The 13,943-nt window shown below is 40.6% G+C and overlaps 1 protein-coding gene across 17 annotated transcripts in view; it reads left to right on the forward strand.

The window, feature by feature from the left end:
- The window catches only part of ZBTB20 (zinc finger and BTB domain containing 20), an 825,027-nt gene that overhangs the window by 733,721 nt on the left and 77,363 nt on the right, over nt 1-13,943 (forward strand). Inside the window, exon 1 of one of the 17 annotated variants that reach the window (XM_082624267.1) lies at nt 11,904-11,933. The exons of the other annotated variants lie outside the window; for them this stretch is intronic. The gene's annotated coding sequence lies outside the window, so the exon portion shown is untranslated. Of the gene's footprint in view, nt 1-11,903; nt 11,934-13,943 lie in introns of those variants that run through there. 17 annotated transcript variants of the gene reach the window in all.

The raw sequence follows: 13,943 nt of genomic DNA on the forward strand, positions 1-13,943 counted from the left end.
ATATGCCAGAGCCCTACCATCTGTTTAATGGGCTAATTATGTTTACCACATGCCTACTTCACAGGAATACCATGGGTGAGGTTGCCAAACATCATACAAATATATATGTTTGTATATATAGATATAAAAATATACACATAAATAAAATCATATACATGTATAACAGCATCCAGCATTCCTTAGCTTCATTCTATCTTTTACTATCAGAATGTATCATGGCCCATCACTTAAGCCCAGCTAGGTACTGGCAGAGTTGATCGTAATGCGTGGTGTGGCCGTCAGACTGAGGGAGACTGGGGGGAGATGAAATTCAGATTTTATACACACACCTCTGTCTTTACCTTATTAATCTGTGCCCCATTTTCTTTCTGTTAAAATCTTGATATTTTAGCTTCATAATTAGTGCAATCAAACTTCATGATACTGTACATTGCGATATCCAGTGTCTTAACTCTTACTTTTAAGAAAGAATATCCTTCGCTTTATTGAAAAAAAAAAAAAGTCAACTCTAAAAAAGTCCTTTCTCAAACTACAACTTTTCTTTACAAGGCTACAACTTTTATTTTTTGTACCACAGTTTCTATATTGGTCCTGTTCTTAAAGCTAGCATTTTTTTTTTCCTTTTATGAAGAGGCTGCAACTCTTTACAACCTTTTTCTCTGGTGTTCTCTGAGAACTTCTTAGATATGTATTCTCAGTGACTCCAGTTATTACAAGGGCTAATTATCGATTGCTAGCCATGAAAATTATCACTGGGTCCCAAGTTGGGTCAACCTAAGTTGCTTCCCGGAAATGGGGCTTGAGCTAGGTGGGTCTTGAAAGATAGGGGGAATTTTGAGCAGTAAAGGGAGGAAACAGAGGGCGTCCTAGGTAAAGGGAGTCAAACCAGCAGAGGAACAGGACACAGATGGAAAAGAGCGAGTCATGAGTAAATGGAGTGCCCAGGCAGGATATGATATAAGCTCCAGGTACTGGGTTCTCTTTGTGGCTCCTTTGTCTATATAAAGCTATCTCGGCAAGCCCTGAACCTTCTTGGCTTCGAGAATGCAGTGGCCTGAGAAAGACTGGGAAAAATATCCACATCTGTACAACAGACTATAAACCCCATATGTAGCATTCTATATAGTGAAAAAGAATAACAACATATGAAGCTATCATTGATATAACATTTTATTTAGTCTTTTCTAAGATACAGAGTTTTTTTGTGACAAAACAATAAGTTTTTCATCTATGCGTTGGGTATATGGGTGCCACTGTACTAGTCTTTCTAGTACTTTTTTTTTAACATCTTTATTGGAGTATAATTGCTTTACAATGTTGTGTTAATTTCTGCTGTATAACAAGGTGAATCAGCTATATGCATACATATGTCCCCATATACCCTCCCTCTTGCGTCTCCCTCCCACCCTCCCTATCCCACCCCTCTAGGTGGTCACAAAGCACTGAGCTGATCTCCCTGTACTGTGCGGCTGCTTCCCACTAGCTATCTGTTTTACATTTGGTAGTGTATATATGTCCATGCCACTCTCTCACTTCGTCCCAACGTACCCTTCCCCCTCCCCGTGTCCTCAAGTCCATTCTCTATGTCTGCTTCTTTATTCCTGTCCTGCCCTTAGGTTCTTCAGAACCTTTTTTTTTTTTTTTTTTTAGATTCCATATATTATGTGTTAGCATATAGTATTTGTTTTTCTCTTTCTGACTTACTTCACTCTGTATGACAGACTCTAGGTCCATCCACCTCGCTACAGATAACTCAATTTCATTTCTTTTTATGGCAGAAGTATTTTTTAAAGCTTTTTTTCCCCTGGGTGTTAGAATGTTTTCTTATACTCCCTTAACTGAAGTAAATTATTCAAACAGAGCTGTTTTGTTTTATTTGTTTGTTTTTGCTTTTGCAGCTTTATGCTTACCAGGGATTTCATAAACAAGTTGGAAGAGAAAAAATAGCCAGGACATAAATATAGAAATAACCCAATCTGATAAGCTTGCATGAGCATGAGTGAGGGTCTGTGATGAGGATGAGAAGAATCTTCATCAGTGACGGAATGATTGTGTTTTTAATGTTAGGCGTGTAAGTCTGATTTGAGAAGAGACACGGATATGGAAAGGAAGAGAGAGTTATTCCACTATCATTTTATCATGTACACAAGGAAAAATGACTTGAAAATTTACTATGTGACTTCTAGAACCTAGAAACCTAAAACCCAATGCAAACCACATAGACACAGATGAGGGGAAAGCCACCTGTTTACCAAAACAAGAGGAAGGGAGAATTACTTTTTTTACTTTAAAATCATCAAATGTTACAACTGCAAAGAATCTTAAAGACCATCGCATCCAGCACTCCCATTTTAAATAGGTGAAAAGTGAGACTCAGGAGAAGTTTGATGACTTGTAATATCTACAGCAGTTGGCAAACATGGCTGGGGACCCACATTGTCTGATCTACAGTCAGATGCCTTCCAGCCAAACACTTTGTCATTTCTTCAGTTTCTCTGCAGTCGTTTTGGAGAACTCTAACTTTGCCTTATCCTACCAGCCTTGCTTTGTGAATCTTGATTATCAACAAGCTTCTTAATTAATTGCTTTGAAGTTTATTTTAAAATAATAAATTGCTGGATTCTTAGAAATGGTTCTAAAAATTAAGATGGGTTCTCAGAAGTATTCTGAGTATTCTACAAATACAGAGAAGCTCACTAGATAAATATAGATGCCTCTTCATAAAAATCCTATCATTCCTATAAAAATGGCATGATCGGGCTTCCCTGGTGGTGCAGTAGTTGAGAGTCCACCTGCCGATGCAGGGGACACAGGTTCGTGCCCCGGTCCGGGAAGATCCCACATGCCACGGAGCGGCTGGGCCCGTGAGCCATGGCCACTGAGCCTGCACGTCCGGAGCCTGTGCTCTGCAACGGGAGAGGCCACAACAAGTGAGAGCCCCGCGTACCGCAAAAAAAAATAATAATAAAAAAAATAAAAATAAAATAAAATAAAAATAAAAATGGCATGATCATATTATTAGATTTTTCAAGGTTTCTAGAGTTCTGGACCTTTGTTGGAAAGCATAAATAGGTCAGACCAGATCTGCTTAGGTATCCCCTCTGAATTGTCCCTGGATGTTCCTAAACTGAGGTGCCTTTGTAAGGAAGACCTTCCCACTGCCATTAGTATCACCAGCTCCTGCTCTCATCAGCATAGCCAGTTACTACATACTGATTGCCTATCAGGTTGAAAAGAGGCTGTACTTCGTGTTTTACTGATATTTCATTCAGTGTTAGAAGAGAAAGAACACGGTGAGAGTCTGGCGTAGCCCAGCTCCCTTCTGTGAACAGAGTCCATCACTGACATTAGGCATTCAATAAATGCTTATTGAAAGGGGGAAAAAGCATCCATCATGTTTCTTTTTCAAAAAAATCTCTGGGTCATTTGAAAATATTACCTCTGAGCTTCTGATACAATGTCTTGTGGTTTGTTTCACCACATACGGTTATTATGATCTACTTGTCAGCCACAATCCAGAAATACTCTTACTGTTGCAGCGCACAATAATATAATAATCCACTCTTACATTTTAAATGTGTCTGGCCCACCAAGTCCTAGCTCGAGGGCCAAACACACCATTGTGAAGGAACTGGCTGACATAGTGCCCTGAAATACCAGGTGAGTGTAATCTCTTCACACGTGCATAGAAGAGCCTGGCTTTTGAGACCACGAAAAGGAGAAGAGGCAAACTATCTGCTCTTCCAGAAGCAGGAATCATTCAACAATAGTAGTCAGAGGGAAAAGTCTTTTGTGAAAGAAACTGTGGTGTCTCGTGGCTGTTTTTATTAAAACATTTAGTTCACCAGCATACCAACTCAAAGAGCAATTTAATTCACAAAGTGAATGAAATAAGAGTCTAGCCCCGTCCGCTACATTCCACTGCTGTTATGTGGGGTGATTTAATGGTCAAGATCCCTACTATTCTGCATTTGGGTATTTGTGAGGAAAATCTAGAACTCATTTCCTTCAGAAACCATATCCACATGGCACATAGCAAGTACTACTAGACAGCAGTAGTAGAGGTTTTGTTATCAACTCCTGCCAGGTTTGCAGGCTGGGATAACAGGACATTAGTCATTTTCCTTCCTCTTCCTCTCTTCTCTCTTCTTTGTTTTTCTTTTTCTTTCTCTTCTTTCCTCCTTTTATTCAAAGCTCTTTTGCTTATGGATGTAGGGAGTATTCCAAAAGGAAATAGGCAGAATAAATACTATTTTGAGGGCAATGTAACCATTTTGACTTATAACTATATCCATATGCCTTTCTGCATTCCTGAACAGCTGAAGAGCATACAGAATAGCCCAGGCTCTGGTCCTTAAAGTAGGTGTGTCCTAGGGCATTCTTTGATTTGAACTAGCCAAGTCTACTGTTTCATGTTATTGAACAGTCAAAACAGAGAAGGAAGTTTTCCTTCTGTGGTCCTCGCCCAAATGAGTGACAGGATGTAGCCTCTCTCTGTAATTTTCCATGAAGTCCTCCCCTGGTCCAATTTCTATGATATCTAGAGCTACTCGGCTCCTGGGAATGCACACTCCAAAAACATAGCCTGCAGTGATTTTTCTTAGGATGGCCATGATGAGGCAGTGAGGAAATGGAGACATGCATGTTACAAATTTAGATTATTTTTTCCTCATACACTTTTTAACTTGCTATCTAGAGCCATTTTTTTCTCAGTCAAATGGGTGGTTTAAAGAAAAACTTACATTCATAATTTTTGAGTCATTTTTTTCCCGCCTGTCCTTTTGTTTTGCTTTTTGGTCATCACTTTAACGGGTGGTGGAGTGGGGATCATGTACAAAAGACCTCATCTTGACTTACAAGGCAGAGATTATGCTCATAGGGGAAATACAGGTCTTCAGATACAAGGTTCTCCCTCCCAAAGAAAGTGGCTCAGGTAACAGTACCCAACAAGGTATAGCCTGACGAGTGGGACATTGCAGCCATGTTTTCAGTGCTTTTCACTCTCTAGAATATTATGCAATGACTGTAGCCAAGGACCTTTGAAATATCTCTATCTGGTCACCCAAAAAGGAGAGAAGAAAAAGTCCTTGGAAAATTAAACCTATCTGGTGCAAGCTAGTTGCTGATCTGGTGAAACTTCTACCTTCTTCCTATCCCCTGCACACCCTCCCATCGCTGGAGTTTGGGGGTTTTATACAGTAATAGGATGCTAGAGAAGGTGTCTATCTGGTGTGTTTGGATTCCTTGCTGTTTCACATACTTTGAAGAAGAATGCTTGATTCCTGCAGTTCATAAAACTAGTTTAGTTAAACATGTTGGTCATCAGGCCCTGCGATGCATGATTATTCAATATGTTTTAAAATTGCCCCAAAAGTCAATCGTGCTGTCCCCTTTCTCCCTCTGCTGCCTGTCTCACTGTACTGTGAGGCACTGGAAGTAGTGTGTGCGTGTATGTCTGGGAGAAGACAGACTCCCTACCTGTAAATGGCTTGCTATTATTAGACTTGCAGTTACCAGGGGTAATATAAGACAATTGAAGCTCTGTTTTTTAACAGAGACATGATTCATGCTGCTTGTAGTAACAGGAACCACCTCCAAACGAGACAGAAACCAGACGCAGACAAAGGCTGGAGAAATCAATGCCGACTCAGTACAGCCATTCTGCTGATACCCTCTGCCTTTCAATCAGAGCACTTAGGTTATCAGGAGAGGAGGCTCCCGCTCTTTCTGGGTCTGTTCTGTCTCCTGGGACTACCAGGCGAAATCATGTGGGCTGGAGCTGTGTACAAGAGAAAACTGGGCCTCGGGAGCAGGGATGTCTGACCTCCCTCCCCAGCTTCCTGTACATCACTCCCCAGGGTCTCCCCCATGTTTCAGACACACCTGGAGCAACAGTGTTTGTTACCTGCACTGTGGCTCAGAATTCTCTGTGGCTTCTACTCAGCAAAGTTGGAACTTGAGTGTTTGGCTCACCCATTCAAGTAACTTTGCTCCAGTGACCCTCTGCAGCACTGGAAGGGGAGAGGGATGGGGTGAGATTTGAGCTGCTGCCAGTGCTTTAGTACAGCCTCTCCTCAAACCTGAATGGAAGTGGACTGGCTGTGTGTGTAGACACACATGGGGCCCTTTCCTAATTCCTCCAGTAGCTGTTCTTTGAGACTACACTGATTCAGTACTTCACAGAATGCAAAGCATTTCCACATACATCAGCTTATTTTAGCCTCACAACTTTGGGAGCTAGGCCAAGCACATTATTAATCAATACCATTTTACAGGTGAGAGGTTTTATGGCTGGAAAGTAATTATGTCATTCATTGTTTCCTTGCTCATGATTTTATATGACTCAGAAAAGTTAGTGACTTGACCATGATCACACAACGAGTACTTATCAGATCCAAGAGGACAGGTAGTTCTTCTGATTCTCCATCTAGTACTCTGCTTCTCGGATTTGCTGCAAAGCTTGTTGGCAGCCGTGGCATTTTGGGGGATAAAGAAGGATTTTCTGCTGAAAACCATGGTTTTTAGATTTAAGCTCTTCTGCTCATTAGCTGGGCAACTTAAACCTCCCTCCCCCACCCCAGACTTCTCATCTGTGTAACTCGTGGTGGGGAGAACTCACTTTTAAAGAGTGGCCATGAAAGTACCACGTAAGCTCTGATGGGTGTAAATCAGCGAAAAGATTGCCAGTAGTATCCCCCCATCTCCACCGCGTGTGACATCAGAAGAGAGATGCAGAGATCGCAAATTTCACCAAGAACATAAAAGTAAACTATTTTTACAACAAAAAGAAGAAATTAAGATACTTTACTGCAGAAACTGCCCATGGCTCTCAGAAAGCAACAGCCTTGACCCAGTGGCCTGTGACACATTCAAAAGTCAGGCTACCCTTCATTTTCACTCTCAAGTGTGTAAATTATTCAGAAAGCAACTCTAAACAGGGACATGACAGAAAATTAGCTAAGCCATTTAGCTTCACCCACCCAATAATCTCCCACAATAAAAATTCCAGTTTTAAAAATGCTTATTATTGATTACTACTAATAATAAATAATACATTGTTATGAATTTTAACTAAGGACCAACACAGAATTTTCTATTATAGCATTTTTACCATTATCCTTCTATGTTCATACATTATATAATATAATATATACCTATTTTGAAGTAAGCCTAAGTAAACATTTTTAACTTATAAATAGTTTTCAATTAAATCTTTGGTTTGTATACCACTTTTTATCCAGGAAGATAGCAAAATACTTCACAAACTATACTTTAATGAAATTCATTTTCTCCCCTACCAAAATGTGAAAATCATATGTTGCTGCAGTTTTAAGGAAGAAAACTATACACTGTTTCTCTCATAATCAAACTCCCTGACTGGGCATCAAGAGACCAAATTTTTAGTCCTAGCCTCACTACAAACTCACTATTAGGGAATCCATTAAGTCCTAACTTCAGAATACATCTAATCTGAAAAACTCAAAGCCCCTTAATATCTGGTTATTGCACACTCGCCTGAGACTTAAAATCTGCTCAGTGGTCTATGTGGTGTGGCAGAAAAAGAGCTTTACAGGAATGATGGAATTCACTGTTTGGGGGTAGCACGCTGTGCTAGCAGCAGCCGAGCTGTCTTAACTTCTTCAATGCAACGTGTCTCCAGATTGACCCAAAGAGATAGAGGCTGGAAGATGCCTGGAAGGCAGGAGCACGTTCAGGCCTTTGACATCCTGCCGGTGGTTGCTACCCTGCAGAATGGCATATTCTGTGTCCCAGGCATGGTGATAAGCAGTGGACCCTCGCACAAGACCGACTTCCTTGTGCAGGAAAAGAGGCTTTTCTTTATCATCCAGGTACCACGATTTAATGATCATGAATGATGATTTCCTCATTGGTAGAGAGGCATTTGTTCCACTGGTTCCTTTCATGGGTCCTCTGATGGTCCTAGGTTATTTTAGTCTTCTCTCCATTTGGAGTCAACTAATGCAAAGTCTCATCTTCACCTAAGAACAGAGCTGCCTTTGCTCTTCTAGATCTAGCCTTCATCTCCCCAAAGCATACATGTTACCATTTGTGGAGGTGATCATGGTAATAATGGATGGTGTTTCTTCCCCACAAGGCGGTGGTACATTCACCTGGGCCTTTAGCATATTAAACTGACCCCATAGCTACAGAAATCAAGTTTTGACCTAACATGCCCCAGTGTTAACTATTTCTGTTCACGGCCTCTAATAATACGATTATAACCCCCTAGTATTGCACAAAGGGCCACCCTAGGTGCTGGAGTTTTTATAATGTGTAAACCAAGGTCTATGTCCTAGAGATTTACATTCTTACCAGTGATAGAGGACACAGGGGTTAAACTACAACCATTTATCTAAGTGTTAAATGAGTAGCAGAGGTCAGCATGGGCTGAGACAGTTTTCATAACAGATACATGATTGATACAGGCCTTGAAAGAAAGGAAAGGCCTAGATAACAAAAAGGACATAGAGGCCTTCCAAGCAGCCAAAATGGTATGTTCAGAGGCTCAGAGACACGAACGTGCTTAGTCTTTCTGACATTCTGTAAGTTAACCAGTTTAGACCAAATGGAGTGTTGATGGAAAGGAAATCTGAGAGGGCTTATTTGATACAGATTCAGTGAACTAACATACCCAAGCTAAAGAGTTTAGAGCCAGGGGAAATCCATTAAAGCATCTCCTCTAAGCATATTCTGAAGTTAATAAATGTGCCGGTAGAAAGATGGAGGGAGTGGGGGATGGTTCTGTAATCCAGTAAGTTTGGACAATGCTGGGGTCTTCAACACCTTTAATATCCTTATGGGCATTATGAGTTTGTAAGAGAGACATATAGTATTCTGTGTTTCCTGTATTTGTTTGACCAACGAACCGTTTTTGAGGTTCGTCTTGAGGTTCTAGTGTTCTATAAAACTCACTTTGAGCTATACCAGCTGTAAAGATTTTGAAGGGCGACACTATACTGTTACGATTCATTTAGTACTGTTATGAAGTACTAATAGTACTGCTATTTTTTTCTGTCTTCAAGTACAGAAAAAAGAAAAAAAAGATATCACTGATGGAACCAAAGGGAAGGATAGAGATCAGAAGTAGAGAGGATAAACTCCAAGATAGGAGGAGAATGTAGAAAAAGGTAAAGATATATCTTGAGGAAACAAAATGATAAAACTTTAGAGATATTGGAGTAGGAGATGAGAGCCAGTGAGCTTACCACACTGGATGCTGTAGATCCTCTTACTAATGTAGGAGGCAAGGTCATCAACTGAAAAAGAGAATGAAGAATGAGACTTGATAAAGTAAAACGTATGAAGAAAAACTACTGCAGGCTTGTACTCAGAAACAACACTGAGCAAGGAGTAAGGGTACAGATGGCATGCATGTGCAGGGTTTCGTACTGAGAGTGGGAGGGAATGGTGAGTGGTGATATGGATTCATAACTGAATAACGTAAGAAGAGGCCCTGTACATAGAAGCCCAGGGGAGCAAGGAAATCTGGAGAGTTGTTGAGAATAGTGTTGAAATGGTTGATCATGGGGTAAGGTCAGACTGGACAAAGGCTTCCGGTGAAGCCAGCAGGAGCCTACTAATGGACCAGGGGAAAAGAGTAGGTTCCTTAGACATTAAGGAAGGGGAATTCTCAGGCTGGGGTTAGAACACTTGAGGTCAAATGTGAGGCCTCAAAAGAGTAATTTGGAATGAGAATGAGGGCTAAGAAGTAGCTGAAAAAGATGATGATAAAAGTCTGTCGAAAAAAATGGTAATGGGTTTTAGGTTGACATATTAATGAAAGTAGGGAGGGAAAACATAAATCAAGCATAAAAGGTTTTGGAAAAGTTTAAAAAAAGATTGAAGAAGGCATTAGTGGACCATGATGGAGAATCTAATACCATAAGCCTATGATGAGGACCTCAAATAAACCGCAGCGGAATGAAGGCAGGAGATCAGTTGTTTAGTGATCACAGCTTGGTGTAGGTTAAGCCCCAAAGCATTGTGGTTAAAACCTGGCCCTAGAGCCCTGCTTTGTTACCCTCTAGCTTCATGATCTATGGCAAAAAAAACCTTCACCTTTCCTAAACATCAGCTTCCTCATCTATAAAATCAGAATATAATTCCTATCTCTGAAGAGTGAATGTAAGAGATAAAGTTAAATAATGTATAAAAAGTGCCAAGCACAAGACTTGCTGCACAGTAAGCATTTAATACGGGTAGCCAGATTACTGTGGAGGTGATGAAAGCAGGGAGAGGGAAGTGATTTTCACTTTGGAGACAGTGACAATGTGTTCTTCTGGCTAATGCCATTTTGATGTTTCTCCATTTAGCCACAAATGTAATGATTATGTCCAGAAAACATACTCAGTGCGAGGGGCAAAGTATAGATAACTCTGATATAACACCAAATAACATGCTGCACCCTAAATTGTTCTCATGTTGGAATCCGCATTATGGAGGTTAAAGTGACCTTATGACCAGGTCCTGCGGCAGCCTTTTTGGACCGGAAGATTCCAGTATCAAATGACTTAGAGAAGGGGTTTCCATCACCAGGTATTCATTAAAACCAGAAAAAGTATCATCATATCATGTATAAACACCTATATATGTGTGTATATGCATATGTATGTGTGTATGTATATATCTTTATCTATATATCTATCTCTCACCTGGTCCCAAAGATCTCTTATTTTAAAAACAAAAATCAACTGTTCCTGACAACACTAAGGCTCCTGGGATGTGCAGTTCTTATTAACAGAGTTTATGAATTGTCAAAGAGGAATCAAGATCCCTGTAGAGAAAATTAACATAGATTTAAAGGGACAAACAGTGAGTGGGACCTTCTATTGGCAGGGCTATCCCAGGGGTCCTCAGGCCACCAGAGGTACTCCTTCTGGACATGGGTATTAACTAGTGGTTAATTAAGGAGCTAAAATTTTTTTAAGTAAAACATTTCTTGTAGCATCAAAAAGCTGAAGATGGGGTTCCTGATTAGTTTTTCTGGCCATGATTGGCGCCTTATTCATTAAATGGTTTTCTCATCAGTTTCCAGGGAGGTGGGTTTGGTAATATAGACTTGGGAATTCGTTTCAGGTAATTAGTTAAAAAGTTAAAAGTCAAACAGATTTCTTTAACAGGTTTAGTGGTTTAACAGGTTGATGAGCTACTTAATTCCCACATCTTTCTTCTCAGGGGACTATTAGAGTTTTAAAGGACTTTTAAAATCATAAAATTCACCTCCTTTTCTTACAGATGAAAAAGCTGAGCCACCTAGTGGTTAAATGACTCATCCAAGGCCATGCAGCTAGTTCTATGATTTTGCTCTTTCTTTCCTTACTCTTACTTCTTTTTAACGCTCTCCTTTTCTCTTTCACCAACATTCTCTGCACTCACAACCATCTCTCTGTTGATTATTTCTTGCATTTATCCTTGCTCTATGAAATTTCCTGTGCCTCAAATTATGAGCTAGTGGGTCTTTGCCAATTAGTAACCCCTCACCACTAATTCATCACTACCTTTGGGGCGAAGAAAGGAGGGAAGTGGAACAATTTTAAATTTACTGTGATCTTTGAGACAGCTTTCTCTACACCTGGGAATCGCTGTTAGACAGTTAAGGTTAGTAAAGCTCATTGCATTTCTCAGAGGAAAGGTGTTATTTGAATTATTACCAGATAGTATTGTTAAAAATAACAATAATGGAAAAAAATAGGAACTTCATATGATAGAGACATTATCATTTTAATTTCCAGTTGTGGGATCTAGAAATGATTTTTTTTCACAATGTGCTCTGTGCCAGAAACTCCTTGAATTATGTCTAATGCCCGATGACTTGACAAACTGGCCCAATCAGAAGCCAGGCATGCCGTGTGAGCTGTTAGCCAAGTTTTTCAGCTTGAACTGCTCCTTTGAAAACAACCCTCAGTAGGAAGGTGAGTGTCAGGCATAGGACCTGTGGTACCAGATCAGTGTCATCAGCATCACCTGGGAGCTTGTTAGAAATGTAGAATCACAGACTCCATCCCCAGGCACGCTAAATCAGAAATCTTGGGTGATTCATTTGTTCATTAGTTTGAGAAAACCAGTACAAAGCATCCTCATCTTCAGATAGAAAGAAGCTAGGAAGGAGTTATACTTAGTGATAGTTTCTGAAAGAGTTCCTTCACCTGAGGTCTGTACTCCCAGTTCTTTCAGTGACTCTGAACCATTATGGAAATAACATAAACCTCTTTCTTGTGCTGAAATCACAGTGGGAACTAGAAATGTGTCCATACTGTGTTGGAGCAGTTGTTGTGTAGTAAAAAAAAAGCACAGATTTCGAGTCAGAAAGATCTGGGTTTGAATTCTGGCCTCACTACCCACAGCTTTCTAATCTTGGAATGGTTCATTAAGCATTCTGAGTCTCACTTTTCCACATCTGTAAAATGGGTATACTAACACCTACAGCATGACATTGCTGTGAGGATTAAATAAGAATGAACTTACACATAAAAATACCTCATGCAGTCCCTAACAACATTTAGACATCTAACAAGTTATTGTTACTATTACCTTCTTCATAAGCCTTTGTCAGAGAAGCCCCATCTGTCATTTTAGAATGATTTGGTGTGATTTCCAAAGGGGAATGGCCATACTGAAATGAGATCTCTGCCGAAAGTTCCTCGCAGCAATCTGTGGCAGTGTGTTACATAACAGCTCTGCTCTCTAAGGGCTTCCGAGACAGATCTGCAGAGCTGTCAACAATACAGCAGTCTGGAATGGAAATGACCCACTGTCTCTTCTGCCTCTGGCACCATTCAGAACCTTGCCAGCTGGGCTCCCAGGGCAGAGTCTTTATTACAGTGATGATGTAAGTGGCAGAGAGAATAGCTGGATTTCCAGATTCTGGGGAAAATGTATGACCCCAGCAGCCTTTTACCTTTTGACTTAAAAACTGAGTACACTGGATACGGACGCCATTGAAAAAGGATAAATGTGAAACCTCATAAAGTCATTTTCACTGAGTCTTTTTAGAGTATAACTACTCTTTAAGTAATGAAATATGACACACCGTGCAATAGTTCTAATTAAAAACCCTCGGGTGTGTGCTAAGGCAAGAGGGAAATAAGAAGAAGGAGAGAGGTGACAATTTGCCCAAAAGTGAAAGGAAAATCATAGCAAGAGGATGTGGAGCTGAGAAAGAGGAGTGTGATTAAAGGACAGAAAGATTATGTCTCCATTTAATTATAAAATGCACAATTGAAATCGAATGTTAGACATACTTAAAATGTACACTTATGTAATTACACAATGGGTGTGTATGCTTCCAGGTGATTTTTCACTGCAATGTACTAGACATATCGACCAGTGATTTCCTTTATCATTTTAATGTAGCTGCCAAGGGAAGAAAAGAGAAGGAAGCTCTGTCTGGTGAAGGGTTGATAACTGTCCAGCCATCTGATGGTTTAGTAAGAACTATGAGGAACTCTTGGGCTTCCCTGGTGGCGCAGTGGTTGAGAGTCCGCCTGCCGATGCAGGGGACACGGGTTCGAGCCCTGGTCTGGGAAGATCCCACATGCCGCGGAGCAACTAGGCCTGGGCGCCACAACTACTGAGCCTGCACGTCTGGAGCCCGTGCTCCGCAACAAGAGAGGCCGCAATAGTGAGAGGCCCGCACACCAAGATGAAGAGTGGCCCCCGCTTGCCGTAACTGGAGAAAGCCCTCGCACAGAAACGAAGACCCAACACAGCCAAAATAATTAATTACTTAATTAATTTAAAATGAATATCTGCTTATAAAAAAAAAAAGAAAAGAACTATGAGGAACTCTTGAGCCCAATTTGCTCTTTACATGGGTGTTACTATTTAATGGATCTCTCAATGCATAGCATGGCTCCACCATACTGGCCAAAGAGAATATAATGACCAGTACCACGTTTCTCCTCTGGTGAGTAACAGTGAAT

Source organism: Mesoplodon mirus (genome assembly GCF_964341445.2).
Source record: "Mesoplodon mirus genome assembly, chromosome: 6".
Taxonomy (NCBI): domain Eukaryota; kingdom Metazoa; phylum Chordata; class Mammalia; order Artiodactyla; family Ziphiidae; genus Mesoplodon; species Mesoplodon mirus.